This window comes from Dromaius novaehollandiae, chromosome 1 (assembly GCF_036370855.1).
Source record: "Dromaius novaehollandiae isolate bDroNov1 chromosome 1, bDroNov1.hap1, whole genome shotgun sequence".
Taxonomy (NCBI): domain Eukaryota; kingdom Metazoa; phylum Chordata; class Aves; order Casuariiformes; family Dromaiidae; genus Dromaius; species Dromaius novaehollandiae.
Genome location: NC_088098.1, coordinates 140,864,026 through 140,880,895, shown reverse-complemented (window position 1 = coordinate 140,880,895; position 16,870 = coordinate 140,864,026). Strand labels below are relative to the sequence as shown.

Here is a 16,870-nt window from a genome sequence, read left to right as displayed (position 1 = left end):
ATCAAGAATCTTAAACAAGTGTTTATGATCCAAAAGTGGTCATGATCTCAGGCTACAATTGACCCGGATATTATCAATTCTGCACAGGAAAGCTATTTCACTTTCACCCACATATACTTTAAAGCATTTAATTTCAAAGACTTCCAGGATTAAGGCAACATATTAGTGCTGTGGTTAATGCTGTGTAGTCGCTGAACTCGAACATCACCTCTGATCCATTTTTATTCATTGATAATAGAAGGTTATTCATCTAGGGTGAATTTTTTGTTCTTTTGCTTTCAGTCTTTTTTTTTTTTTCATAAGTTGTTAGTTATTTGTCCTCAGTTTCTGAATACTTTCAGTAATATACAGAATTATTCAGAAACTGAAGACAAATAACTAACAACTTACGGGGGGGGGGGGGGGGGGAAGACTTCTGTTTCTCTGGATCTAGTTCCCTGCAACCTGAAGCGAAAGATTAGAAATTGCCTTAAAACTAGTGTAGATCTGCACTGCTGTTGAAAAGCATAGCCCTCTTTCACTTTTTCTTATTTCCTCAGTCACTCATTTCCAAGAGCTGCCTCATTGTGGCACTTTTTTTCATGCGGCTGCAGTGGCAGCTGGGAACCTTTCTGACCCACCAAAAAAAAAAAAAAAGTTTCAGAATGAGCTGCTCCCTGTTCCAGAGACAGAAGTTAAAATGATGATGCTATCCTGATCCGACACTATGATTCCTTTTGTCATATTTAAATAAATATAACTGCAGTATGTTTCAATGGGTTAAGAATTTTCAGTATAATATATTCCCTTTTATTTTGCTATTAGTAATTCCATAAGCAAAAGTGTATGCATGTTTGTATGCTGTCATTTCTGAGATAACTATTTTAACTGCTTTGTGTATGAATAATGATCCATTGTCCTCTTAGTGTCATGGAACTATTACGGATCCAGTATAATCCCTTCCATGCATCCATCGTTCATCCGTTAATTCTGATTATTCAGTGATTTTTTTTTTTTTAACACTGAAGGCTGTGTATACCTAATTGCATTTATACATTCTCTTCATTCATGCTTGTTATTTATTATGTACCTTACTGGACTGTTTTTCTTGGGGGAGGAGATAGACCTCTGCAGGTGACAATTGATACCATTGCTCTTTGGATATCTATCACATGATGGGTTGCACCATCCCATCCTAGATTTCTCTCCCACTCACTGTAAAGGGAGCCTTGAGCAATAACTTAGACTAGATACCTTCCTTTCAGATATCTAGCATGGTCTTCATCTGAACAAAGTATCTAAAGAAGTTCAATAAGAAGAATCAAACTTAGTGGCATGAATCACAAGCGTTAAAGTAAGTTTTGCTTGCTGAAGGCCTGTGTCTCTTCAGCCCTGAACAGAAAGAATAGTTGGGCAGCCTTTACATTTCCCTCTAAAATTAATGTACTTGTGATTTTCTTTATTGTGGTTTTATATTCTTGTGTAAGAATGCATAAGATGAGACATGGTTGTTAAACCAAGTCTACAGCCTAATATGCCAATACTTTCCAAATATTTGTCCAGCAAAAATGTGTTTTGATTTAACCTTCTGTATTTGCTTAGCAAATGATTCATTGCTTTAAATATTTTATTTAATTGTGATGCTTAGGATTTGAATGAAAAAATCACTTTCTAAGTGATATATATTAAATTAATTAACTAGGTGGATTTACCCACACTGGAAACTGAATCCAAATGAGCCTTTTGCTGGCATCCAATGTGCGAGAACTGCAAAAAAGAAACAAGGTATGCCATTTAATCCCAAGACACAACAAAACCTTGGATACTAGAAATATGTAGGAAATGGCCATTTCTTTATGTAGTACCTTAATGAAGGACAGAGCAATGAGAAAACTATTGAGTTAGATTGACCAAGCATTTGTAGAGGCTTTATAATAATATTTAAAATATTCTGCCTAGAGAAAAATGTTGATCTAATAATGTCCTCATTGCCTTCTTAAGTTAAGACCTTAAGTCTTTCAGTTTTAATAAATAATGTTTTTTTACTGACCACTTCTAAAAACTAAACATGGAATCAGAAATCTCAAGTAGTGCCTTCATAGCGGTAGATATCTGCTGATAAATTAACAACACCTCTCCATTAGTGCTAAGAAGAAAAAGTATCTGCAGTGGTGATTCAACAAGACATCTGAAAGGAAAGGAGGAAACACAGAAGTAAAAGAAAGGTGAGTAGAAAAGCAGATGAAACAAGACATCCTAGAAGAAGCTAGAATTTAGAGAAGTACTCGCATGTGGCAATTGCCCCATCCTAAGCCTTATGCTGTCCTTTTTCTAAAGTATACAACCTGAATGAATCTGTAATTGTTGGCAGGGTTAAGATGAATCATATTCTACATGGACCTTTTTTTTTTTTTTTTTTTTTGATTTTCAAGGTAGAAATAAAGCCTAGTGCAGGTATTAAATAGTTCAGAACTGTAAAACATTTCCATATATATGTGCATGCATGTATGTGTGTCTACATGTATCTGTCTATATATCTCCATAGAGATATTTCTTGCCCACCGTTGTCTGCACTGTTGCCCCTCAATTCATGAACTGAGACTACTAAATCAGAGATTGAGCTAAATCTGCTTACTGATGTTTGTTTAATGAGATTCTATGGTCTAATTTCATAAGCCCACTGTATTTCCAATTCACTTGCTTGGAAGCCTTGAATTTATGTCTAACGGGTAAAAAAATAGCACTTGACCTACTTGATCAGTCACTACTAATTAACCAGCTACAATAGTTGTTTATGTAATTGAAGGAAAAAGTTTATGATCAAAGCCTTAGAGCTCTCTTCTCCTCCTCCAAAATGGTGATAGGGTGCTGAAGAGCAAGTCAATTTAAAATTAGCAGAAATTGTTCATAAATATAAAACTACATTGAAACATTGTTTATTTACTTCTGTAATCTATCATATATTTACATAGCTTCATGCAGCTGAATCACCATCCTCTTAATTTACTGTCGCAACTATATAGAAGCATTTTCATTGGTAGGACAGGTTATTGCATAAAGACATCAGTTTAGTAGTTTTTAGATATCACATTTCACATTTTTGGGTGCAGGGAACCATGCCTACAGACTGAGATGGAAGAGAAAGCACTGCCTCCTCTGTGTTACATATATGTGTGATGGATACATTTGAAGCTGTATTTGTCCCTGCATGAAGACTGCGTGTGTCACACAAAAAATGAAGAAACCTTCCCTTGGATCCACTCCTTCTTACTTCGACCTTGGCCTTTTCTGGTGTGATTATGTTGTAATTACTTCATGGAGCTTCAGCTTAATGTGTTTCCAGAGTTTAATGCAGTAGGAAACATGTCACTTCAACTAACGTAATCAAATATTACCTATGAACAGCAATCATGATATCTCCTTGCTCTTTCCCATTTTTGACATGCTTACTTCATCAAGCTGCTAGTCTGAACAATTTTCACAAATCTCCCAATTTATCTAGTTATAACAGTGTGATTAGGATAGACAAGTGATCTGAGACCATGTAATCACTGTAATGATGCCATGTTGGATGACTTCAAGCCTCCACCTCGGTCTCAGAGGTTGACATTGTCTCCTCAGTTTTTTCGATCATCTGTTCCATAGTTCCCTATCTGAATCTATCAGGGGGGATGAGCATCCATTATTTGACAAAGTCTGTTCTGAAATATAATGCTAATCAATTAAAGTCAGTGATCCAGCTTCATGTTTAACATACATTGGTGATATCCTCCTAAACAGGGGTAGGTAGTTCACAAAACCTAGTATTCTGAGATACTTTATATACTTTTTCTCTTCTGTCCATTTAAGAAAAATAATAACAAGATGCAGTTCATTTGAGACTGAGGACAGAAGTTTTGGTTTCAAACTTAAGTAGAGTACCATCTCATTCCCCTCCAGTTTAAATCTTTTGAGAATATAGGCTGAGACACAAGTTTTCACTAACCCCTGTGAGGTCCTTTGTTCTGTCTTATGTGTATTCTCGATCTAAGATACAGCATATATAACTCTCTTCTTCCTCTGTCTTCTGTTTTCTATTTTATATGTCTGTTATGTGATTCAAACAGTACTTTGCAATTAACAGGGTTTTTAGAAACTCCGATAAAATGCTCCACTCCGAGAGATAAAGAAAATACTATAGAGAAACAGAGGATCTTTTATACCTGCAGGGGGCATTGCAATACAAAGAAAGGGAGCAATGGAAGCTGGCAAGGCTTTTCAACCAATTTGTCTGATAAAATTTTATGATATTTGCCTATCAGATTTGGACTCTTCCCCCCCCTCCCCCCACAAAATAGCAATAGATGTATATTGAAGACATTAATGAACTTTTTCTCCACTGTTTCTGAAGGAACATTAGGAAGAGGATTTAAATTACATTGTGAAGGACGCTCTTCAGTATTCTTGCACCTACTGATATAGATGAGGATGATTGGGATGATGCTGTTAAAATGGGATATAGCAAAAAAAGATACAGTTTCTTTAGTATTTCATCAAGAGTTTGTAAGTGACCTACTAATAACATTTCAAACATCTTCCCTAATGTGATGATTCTAATTAGCCTGTAGATCTTATGAATCTCTCTCTGTCACTATAACTTTTTATAGCTATAACTATATATACAGTTATCTAGAGAGAGAGACAGGAAATGAGAAATCGCATCTCAGTTGGCAAGCAGTTCTAGTTAGGTAAGGTGTTATTCTTATGTACATATATGAGAGTGCTGTTGGAAAACTCACTTTCTAGAATTCATTAAATATAGCTTTCATTACGTATTGTTTATAGTAGGATTTTGCAGACATTATAACCTATAATGTGTGTAACCCAGTTCATGTAACTTTTTCACTGATAAGGAATGGATTCTTACAGATGTAAACATTGGGATTATGGAACAAAGCTCCTAAAATAGCTAAAACGTGTACATATGATTATGTATGCAAGCCAAATATGGTGATCAAATGGCCTGTTAGAGATGTCATCAACACTATGTGAACCATTCTCTTTGCTTCTTACTTATGGGAAATCTTTCTCCTTAGAAGCTGACAAGAAAGCTGCAACTGTCAGCAAAAAGGGAAGGCCGGACTTGAGAGCTGTCACTGGGAGGAAAAAGATCATTAGAGGAACTCACTAACCACTCACAATGAAGAGGCTAAACATACTCCATAGGTATAGTAATATAGCTATAGTGGTAACTACATGATTGACTGTAGTTCTATGCAGTTTCAGCTTACTTTACTCCCTTTCACTCCTAAAATGCCAATTCCTGTCTCTCCTCCCTTCTCACAGTAGCAGTCAAATTATAATGACATATGTGTTAGTTGTAGTGTGATTTATGGTAGCAGGATGTTATCCTTTCAAAATGGAGTCAGTCTTCCTTGCAAATTCGTTTGGACACAGTTATGCTGAGGGAAAATGAAAGAAATGGTAGAATAATCATAAATTAGAGGCTTAACTGAAGGGAGATCATTTTTATTTCCAGGATTTAATTTTATCTGTAAACTCCTTATAAACTATATTGATTTGCTGGCTACTTCTTTGCAATCTTAAAGGAAAGGTTTGACACCTTGTCCCTGCTGTTCAGCATGTTGTGATTATTCCTTGATAAATTGCAATAACCTTTATGTTCTTCTTGCATCAGATCCCTATCTCTACCTTGTCAAAACTGAATGAAAGGCCATTAGAATTTGCTTACTATTTTTTTCTTCATTAGTGTTTCATACTTTTGGTAGCACTTTTTATAGCACTGTAAAGAAGAAAACATTGATTTGCTTTTACCCATTTTCTTCTTTCTTTGACACTGTTATAAAAAAAAAAAAAACAGGGATGTATTACTGTTCGGCATGGCCTAGCTTCAGATAACCCAAAGGAAAATATGTTATCCACTCAAAAACAGTGATGTTATCTGTTTCAGATGTGTGCTTAAGTTATACAAATTTCTTAACTGACATAACTTCCACATTTTTAAAGCTAGTTATAGAGCTACACATTGCCCCACCAGTTTGTTCAGGCAAGTCTGTACTTCTGTGTATAAGTGCCTCTTCACTTAGTCATCCGTATTCCATTAAGAGCCCTCTAGACTGAAAGCAGATGTATTTTTTTTTTTTAATGCTTAACAGAGCAACTGGTAAGTATCATAGCTGCAAACATTATGATGATCAAAGTAGGTTTCTATGACTATTTTTGATCTATGTACCATTTCCAAAATGAGAAAATAGAGGAAGGAGGGAGATTTTGATAGCATTCACTAAATGAAAGCTAGCCAAATAGTGAACAATATGAAACAGCTTAATTCCTAATTAGTTAAAGATTTGCTTGCTTCATCTGGACCTCACTTGTTACTGATGTAATAATGCTTATGCTTGGAAGGGAACAGATACCACTAAGTTTCTTTAGATGACAGAGGGAAGAGTCATCACCTCTTGACACATATTTGTTATAGTTTCCCTTTTGGTCTGGAGGTGTTAAAGGTCAGGGCTCTGGCATTCAGGTTGAATCTCAAGAATTCATACTTGAAGCTTTGGCTTAAAATACATTTTCCACATTTACCACAATATGAAGCCCTTTACAAGTGTTGTGTGAATAGGATAATTATTTCTTTGTTCATGGGGACATGACAAGACCCAAAACTTAGAACTTTACGGACAAGGATGATGGAATAGAAAATTACAAATACAAGTCTATTTGTTGTCATAGAGTATTTCCATTTTGTATCACTTTGGAGGCCTCCAGCTCACCTCTTTGCCCTCCATTAGAGAAAGACATACCAAGGCAAATGTAGTACAATAAAGTGAAAAGAGAAAATATGCATCTTTTTTTAAAAAAATGGTGTTTACTTATAGTAGTAAGTTACGGACAAGATTCTTCAATGCTCAAATCCTTTAAGCTAGAGTGATATCTATTTAAAAGATATGCTGCAAATCAGGAAGATGTAAGTGATTTACTAAATCTTTTATTATTGAATGTGAAAGGAATCCAAAAGCTAACATTATAAAATCATAATGTCCTTCGTTAACTATAAAATACTTCGTCATTTGATGTAGATCCAAACGTGTGCATTTTTCACACTAGTCTGGTGTGGTAATTGCATTTGACTAATGTATTTTTAGCACAAAGACAATTGTAGATTTAATTCTCCAATGAAAAGTAGTCTGTCACTCCTCAATATTATTATAGTAGGATCTATACCTAGAACAGTAATATCAGAAGACAAATTTGGGGAAAATTTGTTAAATTTTTGAACCTTGAGTTAGCTGATCAATGGCCAAAAAAGTGTTAATACTGTCAGTGCTTTGCAGTAGGGGTCTTTAGTAGCAACCCACAGAAAAATCTCTTGAATCCAGAAGCTGTCCTTTTTTCTGTCTCACATGAGCTTGAGATGTGACTCTCACTGTTGTTTTTTGTTTTTCCTTATTATTGCTATTGCCAAGGATCCAACAATTAGCCACAGTGAACAACACTGATTTTCTGTAGTGATTGTTACCCACAGCACTTTGAAATAACCACTCTACCTCACTGGTAATCCCACAATCCTATTAGATCTTTAGATCTGCCAGTCTTCCACATACTAAAGATAACCTTCCTGGGATAGAGATTTAACAACTCTTGTTTCTTTTCTTCATTTTTGGGAGAATTCAAGGCACATTTCCTTCTCATAGGGAACTTGCTTGCCTTCAGCTAGTCAGCCCACAAAGAACTGATTCTTTTACTTCCTTCTTAAACTGTATTGCATTAGATGGTGGCAGAAGCCACAAGACTAGTATCTGGCATATTACAAAGTAGCCTAGTATCTTGGCTAGAGGGGAAGAACATTAAAAAAAGGAGCACTTAGAACAGTGAGAGCATTTCTGCTGAAAGATCTCATGTTACTTTTGTAGGATCGCAATAGAAGAGGTCTTCAGCATGTTTCACCGATGTGCGATGAATCCAGAGGATTTGGCAAGAGGAAGGGTGAGAATTACCTAAGGCCTGATAGGAACAAGACATGTCATTTCATGAGAAATAAAGCTCATCCTTTGTCCTAGTCTTTAAGCCAGGTGTGGAATCAAGGAAGTGAATCATGCAAGAGAGTCACACACATAGTTGCTACAAGTCTCTTGGAGAAAGACACTATTTTGTAGTTAGGTGCCGATGACAGAAGGAAGTACAGATATTGACGGCAAGCCAATCCCTGATATCTTAGACCACAACAGAAAGTAACCCAGATTCCAGAGCTTTGATTACTCATGTCTCTAGGCAGCCAAGCCCCGTAGTCTGACATATTTCCCTTCTGTCAAAGAAGAATAAGTAGATTATTCCAACCTTCTCCATAAAAGTTTCTTCATTCCTTTCTCTACTCTCCCTTTCAGTTCACTTTTAACCCATTCCTTGGTCTACATAAGTCTTCTCCACGGCAGGATCCTTTCCTCCAAGAAGGAGCATTCTCTGCTGAAATGGCCTTCTAGCATTGTACAGAGTGGTTGAAATGCTTCAGAAGTGTACTAGTCAGGTGCAGGCCCAGTCACCTGACTCCGTAGTTCCCTTGATGCTTCATGAGGCAAAAGGGCTGAAAGAGAATCAGGTGTAAACAAAGCACTTACGGGAAATCTTAAAGGCTGTTCGGAAAAACACTTTTCAGGATAGTAGTGAGTCCTCCTTTCAGCCCCTTGCACAGCAAAGGAAAAATCGACTTGTGGCCAGAAAGTTAACACATATATTGCAAGGAGATTTCAGACTTTAATATGAGAAGCATATAGTCCTTCCTCTTAAAAATATCAGTAGCTACCTCATAGAAGAAAAATGATGTTTTACTCTTTCCTGGAATATATAGTTCCTTATTGGCCTAAGTAAGTCATGATCACATTTCCAAAACACATTATTAAAATTTACTAAATGGCATAAAATGTATAATATTTGTCTTGTATTTAAAGATTTTTTGTACATTGAGACAGCTAGTATCAACTAGTGAAACTTAATTTTTCACAAGGTAAGAGCTGGCTTATGCCAGGCATGGTGTGAATATGAATATGTTTGCCTGTCTGTGACTTGACATTATATAGTAAAAACTGCAACTATTTCCTCAGATGGTAAGGAACAGCCACAAAAGAATGCAGTCAGTTTGTGGTTATGGATTAGGCAAAGGGTATTCAGAAAAACAGGATGCTCAACAGTCACACATTTACATGAATGGTGTCATATTTCAAATGTAATTTTCAGTAAAACAGAAGTCCTCAGAGAGGAGTTAAAGCTTACGGATGACTGGAGGCAGACATTTTGGCAGTTCCAACTCATAGACTGGATTTCTAGAGCATACACACATAAAAATAAGATTTAGTTGTATTACTTGAAGTAATTATTTTTGAATCCTACAGCTATTCATATTATAAAAATATTTCACCCAAAGTAATGAATCCAGAGAAGTGGTTTTATTCCAGTTGCATTGTCCAGCTTTCTGACAGACTTCTCAGTCAATGACCTACTTAATATTCTTCATTAATATGGAACTCAGATCACATATATATGATAATAGAGAAAGGAACTTATAGTTCACACATGCTCTGGTTTTCTTAGAATGGAAAAAAAGGCTTCACATGCTCTGGTTTTCTTAGAATGGAAAACAAGGCTTCCATGCCACATGCTGTTACTTACACATGAGCTGAGAACCAGGTCTTGTGATCCAGGAAATTCTGTGGTATGCCCTGGCAAATAAGTGTTGTTGCAGAGAAGTCAGTCTTCTGCATCTGTCTCTGAGGAAGGTACAGTTTTTGATGGATTTATTAATAAGGAATGGAGATGAAGACTTGGATGTTCAGTGTTTAATTAATCAAAAATCCAGATGAATTTTCAAACTACTTGGTACTTTTAATTCTGTCATCCTGCCTTTCTGTCCTCTTCTTTCATCTGCCAAGGCTAGTTTGATCCTTCAATCTTATTCTCCCTTCTCATTTCTTTAATGTATCAGACAAGATACTTAATTCTAGTGTTTAATAACTATAATAGGACCAGTTTGCTTCTACTTTGTAAACTTGACTGGACTACAATCCTGAAACCAGAAGTCCATGAAATTTTTTTAGTGTGATATGGCAGATATCCAGACACTACGAGAGACAAAAAAAGTATATATTTTAATTGATCCAAAACAAAAATGTTTTGGCTTTATTTTAGTGAAAAGCATATCATTTGAGCTTGGAAATGTTTGCCTATGAAATATAAAAGGGAAGTATTAATTTTTCACTTTAAACCTTTTTATTTTTTTCCCAAAATTCTTTCATACAAAGAATTTTAGCAGACCTATTAATGAGAATGCTTACTAAAGTAAAATACTAATAATTCAGATCCAAAGTCAAAAAGTGAAATATTTCTTGTTCCGCTATGTATTTCCTCTGTCCCGTTTTTAATTGTCATCCTTTGAGATGGATTCTTATGTCTTTAAAAAGTATGAGGATATGTCATGTTCTACTTTTTCAAAATATGATAGTGAAAAAAGTTCTTGTAATAATCACGCAATTCCATTTCTTTTCCAACATATAAAGTAAATTTCTTACCTTCTCTATTTCCCTGTTTGAGAAAGATCCTTGAGGGAAATTAAGCAAAAATGTTGTTTGATTATGTTTTGTTTAAGGATATCTCACTGAACAAGATACTATGTTCCTTGCGTTTTTCTGAATACCCTCCACCCCACCGCCAAACCAGAACCAAACACAGTAATTAAGTAATGCTGGGGGGGGTGGGGGTTCATGTGTAGGCAGACCCCTTCTATATGTGCTCTGTTTGCAGACACATATGGCCTCTACTGCATTCTCTATCAACAAAAAATCAACTCTTGTTTATTAAAAGAATAGTTTGCTTCCTTGGCATCATTCTCATAATTTCCAAAGAGCTTCTGCCTTTGTAAGTTCTCATATTTGTAATTTTTCTTTCATTTGTGATGGCATCCAAGTTAGTTGTACACCTGTACATCTCACAGCACATTCATCTGACACATGGGTATTTAATGCCTCAGAAAGATTTCTTTTCTTGCTTTCTTGCTCATATGTCTATAGTTTAGGTAGTGGTTCCTGCCAAGTGCTGTGTCTTTTCGTCCTGAAACTAAGGATAATGATTAATAAAGATAATATTTACTTACCCCTTGGTTATATTTGAGGGAACTTCAACTATCTAACTCTAATTCTTCTCTGAAATTTTCAAATTAGTCTTTAACTCTTGCTAATATTTTCAGATATTTCAGATGTATTTGCTATACGAGCAAATACTGAAGCAGATCCTGAGTTAAATAATTTTAAAAACTCTGGGGATCTGCTTTATAAGAGGTTTTTGGTTTTATACGTTTGCTTTTTCTTGCGAAGATGTAACATGTTTGGGTTATGCTATGTGATGTTTCAGGGCTCATATGTCATGAAACTTATATTACATGTATTTGTTCTGAAAAATGTTTTATATATATTGTGAAAATTTTTGTCCACTTTATAGAAGTGTGGTCTTGTGATATACATATATACATATATTTCTAGGCAACACTGATATGTTGAGTCTTTGCTGACATCCTAACATTGCTGAAGAGCTAATCCAATTGTAGTATGTGGTTAGGTGAGTCCTGGTTAGAGTAGAGTAGATTCCACTGCGTAGGAATCCCCCAAATTCTCATGCCCTGGTGACCTCCAGCCACTCATGCACCGCAGCTCTTCTTGGGAACTTGCTCACAAACCTAGCAGCCGTACTCTTCAGCTTGGTAACTCTGATTTCTCATGACCTGTTGACCTTTGGGCCTTCATGCGTTGTGAGTATCCATGGGAATTTGGATGCTGTTACCTTCGCACAAGATTTGGCCTAGAAGATTTCTCTGAGTACTGTTGAGCGGTACGGTGCATTCAATACTGAGTATTGACTTGCCATTGAAAACAGAATTATATGACATCAAGATTAGGATAAATTTTATCATATCTAACGTGTTGATTATATAAGGTAGAGCATACTTTCTTAAGGCAAATCATGTTCCTAAATGTTAGCTGTTTTCTTAAGTAACATTGAACATCCCTCCTCCCTCCCAAGAAAAGGAAGAAATTAGGGCATTGACTCAAAATTAGTAATAAAGTTATTAGATAATAAAATAAAATAAATAAAATAAATTAAAATAAAATAAGAAAAATAAAGCTAAAAAAAGAATCAGATGCAGTCCTAGGTACGGTCTAGAAAAGCATTGACAAGACTAGCCAAATAGCTTACAGGCTGAAAGAAATGAGACTCAGCAGCCTACTAGCATGAGTAAAACATTAAAGAAAATAATTTGCTTGCTTTTCAATTTTTCACTCATCTTACTAATAGCGAATATTATGACAGGGGGAATTAGCCATGCTACACTTTCAATAAACTTTGTATAGAGATATTAATGTCTTGGGAATGTTTAAATCTAACAGTTTGAAAGAATAACAAGACCCTTTTTACACCAACTCAATAGAGGTATACCATTTCCACTGTCTATACTGAATTCATTTTGAGATCTATATTTTTTACCAAGTATTTATACTGCTTGCAAATTATTGTAGGTTCAGTTATCTCCACTTCATTGCTTATTTTCTCTTCTGCAGCATTAATTATAGATCGTGATATCCATGCAATGAAACTGTAGTAAGGCAAAAAGCACTTGTTTTGGGTCATTGACCCTGATATATAGACCTGAGCCTTATTTTTTCTCCGCTTCCCCTTGTTGAGGCTTTGGACATTAACAATTGCTATATTTATTTAATCTAGTTATTATGCTATGTAGAAACTTAATTTGCCCCTTATGGCTCTTGTGCTGTCTCCCCTGTCTAACACTATTATTGGCAGATACATTTTCACATATAGGCTTGTTTTGGCAACTGGAGTTTGATGTATTTTTGAAAGACAATTCTGTGTATTGGATTAAATAAGAGAACCAGACAAAAAAAAAAAAAAAAAAAAGAAAACCTATTTTTTGGTGCTGCTTCCTGAAGTCTTGCAGTATCTAGTTGCACCTGTCTTCTCAATATGGGAAAACACAAGCTTGTGTGTTTGTGAAAAACTTCTTTCAAAAAGAAAGTTGAGGAATGAAAGACCCCATCTGTTTGAGAATACTGGCAAGTTTATAATGTATTGCTTGTCATTAACAAAAGAATACCGAAGCTTTGAATCAGCAAAAAAAGCATTGTGTGAAATACTCTTATGGCAGAAAAAGCTTTCACATTAACTTTTCTTTCATTAGTGTCATATGATTTCCAACCGTTGGATGGTTCCATATAGAAGCTTTAATCTAGCTTCTGATCTTGAATGTTCATTCTGTTAATGACAGGCAGTAGATACCCTTTAAGGTTACCAATGTTTCCAGGAGAAGAAGGCTCAGTCATTTCAGGAGAATGAAGAGGTGCCTGAAATCAGTGTTCCAGAACATTAAGGAGATATATCCTCCTTGCTCCTCATCCTTTTGCTCCGTTTGGGGAGCAAAAGATGTTCAGGTGCTGATTTCTGAGGAATTCAGTCCAGTATGTATAAGATCAGTCAGTGGAAGTTTTCCATTGCTTTTTTTTGCGAATAGGAACATTTAAAGACTGACAGTTGGGGTGTGAGGGTGGAGAGAAATGGAATGAGAATTATACAATAGGGATCCAGATGCTGGTGCCAGTGGGCATAACTCCATTGGCTGCAGTGCAAGTAGGATAAATGACACCAACTGAGATTTTTTTTTTTTTGATTCCTGAACTATACTGATGGTGGAGAGAGTGGTTGAAAATTTTCCACTCTTATATCTTTTTGTAGTTATCATTTAATAATTGCCTTTTCTTCTTTCTTTAATATTAAACCTATTTTCCTCTTTTTAATCATAGTTCTCTCAGTGCTGAGGAGGTTAAAGTTGTCCAAGAAGCATTAAAAGACCATTTTCATATATGCTTATCTGTATCAGCCACCCTAATGTATAGCTAATATGTGTTTATTATATGGCTGAGCTGTTCCATTTTGTCTACCTGTTTTGCTACGGTCTGCTAGAACCCAAGTATTTCAACCTTTTGTAATTCAAATACTTTTTCAATACTTTTTTTCAATATTTTTTCTTTCATTTAAATATTTAAAAAATCAGGTGATGTTCTTCTAAGTTATTGCTGCAGGAAGAACTTGTAAGATGAAAACAAAAATATTCAGTAAAAAATAGCTGAGCTCTGTTGATCTTATAATTATACTATCTGTCCTAGGATGTTGAGAAGTGTTTAACATTATAAAACACAAGTTCCTTAAGTGACTGTTTCAATGATCTGTTAACAGTCTATAGCTGCCAAGTGGGAGAACTATGAAAGTGATCAGACTTTGTGTCTCAGGCCTAATAAAGCTTCAAAGGCTGACCACATTACTGAAGTGATGAGGTGTTTATACTTTAAAGCTGTACCCACAGCCTTCACGATCAGCCAGTCTCTGTATTAGATTTTGAATGGAGCTTTCTGTAAAAACAACTGTGAGGAAGCCAAATCTAAAAAAATGGGAAAGAGTAGGTAAGAGAGAGATGAAAATGTAAGTCATTTAATCGGAAGTATATGGACTACAGATTAATTTAGATATGAATTACAGAGATTGATGGTCAATACTGAAGAAATGGGGCAAGAACATATTATAGAGACATTTGGAAGTAGAGCACTGTTTTGTAAGTTCTAAGGATGTAGCATGTCAATTACTGCATTTAATCTTCGCTACTCTGACAGCTCTTAACATAAAACACGCTCATCAGAAGCTTTGCCAGATAACCTCTGGCTCTTTATAAAGATTTTTGAACAACATGTATAAATTATACTTGATGTACAATTTCTTACAGTGAAACCCAAGTGTACAGCTGTATAGCTACTACTTGCTAAGCTTGTAGATCTTTTCACTTATGATCTGGTAAATTATGAAGTTATAGTAAAGGTGACTTCCATTTCAAAATTTTTAAGTTAAATGCTCCTTTTGACTACTTCTCATGGAAGATTTTGTGCAAAGGGGAATGTTATAAGATTTGAAATAAATACAGAGACTATTTCTAAGTTAGACAATTCAGAAATATTATATGTTTCCACTTTTCAAAATTTGTTCTCAGTTCTTGTCCATGTCCTTCCACAAATACTTGGGTTTGAGAGTAATTTATTGAGTATTCACTACTGTGCCAAAAGAGTGGGGATCACATACCTGAGATAGTTTTAAACTGTAGCTCCCTTATTATTGATTGTAACAACAGAAGCAAAGAACTTGGGCTAAAAAAAGCATACAAGTCATCAGTTTTAGTTCAGCATCACTTAGTGTTTCAGCTGTTTTAATTGTTGGCAGATGAAAATTTGAAAAGCAGAGTCAGATAGCAAATACTGGACAGCAGCTAATCTGCTGCTAGTAACCGTGCAAACTTTTAGAGCTAGAGACAGTATCTCTGTTCTACACTACTTCTGTGTCTGGGGGTATGCCCAAAAAGTACTAAAAGGGTTCTTAAAACAGTGCAAGTATCTTTTCATTAACTGTAAAGATAATGTATAGAATTTCCATAGAGACCTTAAGACCAATCTGAATAAAGAATGAAGGGAATGTCTGGGTAGGGAAGCCCTAGAAGGAACAAAGAGCAGGAGAAAGGCTATAAGCAGGGCAGAGCCCAATGGCACCTGGACTAGTAGGTCGTCAAGATCCCAGCCACTTCTCAGGATGCCCGGTTCTGAGAACAAAGGACAGCCTCAGAAAAGGGACAGCCTAAAACAAATGAATAGCCTATGCCAAGAATAAAACAAAGACTCAAGCCATTAAAAGATGATGAAAGGAAGATAGAGAACATTGTAGGAGCCATAAGACACCCAGATGAGCAGAAAAGGAGAGTGAGTAAATAGTAAGGACTCCCCAAGGTGGGGCAGGATGCAGATACAAAAAAAAATCACAGTCACAGTCAGCTCTGTAAGGATTCAAAAAGGCAGACCCAAAAGCAGCATAGGATTGCAAATCTAAGCAAAACTCAGAAAGAAGGCAAATCTAAGCAAAACTCAGAACGGAGGAGAACTTAACATCTGGCATCCCTTGTCCTCCCTGTAGTCACAGGGAATCCTGGACAGACTACCTGGGTACAAGCGTCTTGGTGCCAGCAGAATGGGCAGACTTCTAGAGACCCACTTCTTGGTGCTTGTGAGAATGGAGGTATGGCAGTGTGACTGATTGCATGCAATCAATTTTGTTTCAGTGCTGTTATAAAATAAAATCACCTTCTCTTTCCATCAGGTCTCACTTAGGTTTCTTACATCATTGCTGCAATGTTTTGGCTAGTCCTGCCTTCTTAGGCTTACTCCATCTATATGCCATCTCTTGTTGTCTGAGGTCCATTTTGAGAAGGAAAGGACATTCCTCTCAGAAAAAGTACGTTTTCACACTTCTCCACAGCCAGTTTCTGAGAGGAAATAGCTGCTTATAGGGCCCTCATCAAGCATGAATCTCAGTAGAATCAGTAAATAACATTTAGGTAACAGAGTATCTTCCACAGTATTTGCTAGACCATGAAAAAGCAGGTAGTTGAATTTGGGGAGTGGAGAAAAGACGAGGCACAAAGAGCAGTGTCTACTATATTTTTTTCTCATTTACCCCATGTGACCCAGGAAGGTAACTCATATGAGATGCTCTGGTGAAAATTTTTGCAAAATGCATGGTTGCCCTTTGTGAAAATGTGTGCTGATTAATTGAAATAAATAATCTTTCATAGACTCTGTCTCTTGTTCCTACCTTTGTTTTCTGCTCTCTACCTTCAGACTTCCTATTAGGCCTCCTTTTCTTGGCATCCCACAACCTTTCATTTTCCCAGCCCAGCTAACAGATCTGTTCCTCTAGAAATATGAAGGTAAAGTTGTCAGGCAAATGAAACGGAAGTGCAAAACTTTAT

The 16,870-nt window shown here is 36.0% G+C and overlaps 1 long non-coding RNA gene across 12 annotated transcripts in view; it reads left to right on the top strand.

Moving 5' to 3' along the window:
• The window catches only part of LOC112989574 (uncharacterized), a 76,061-nt gene that overhangs the window by 16,209 nt on the left and 42,982 nt on the right, over positions 1-16,870 (top strand). For 8 of the 12 annotated variants that reach the window (XR_010385830.1, XR_010385824.1, XR_010385825.1 and 5 more), the window contains 5 exons: positions 1,245-1,333; positions 1,682-1,764; positions 2,124-2,204; positions 3,090-3,272; positions 5,055-5,184. This is a non-coding gene — a long non-coding RNA (uncharacterized LOC112989574). Of the gene's footprint in view, positions 1-1,244; positions 1,334-1,681; positions 1,765-2,123; positions 2,205-3,089; positions 3,273-5,054; positions 5,185-7,892; positions 7,966-16,870 lie in introns of all 12 variants that reach the window. The other 4 variants (XR_010385839.1, XR_010385821.1, XR_010385822.1 and 1 more) reach the window with 3 other exon arrangements.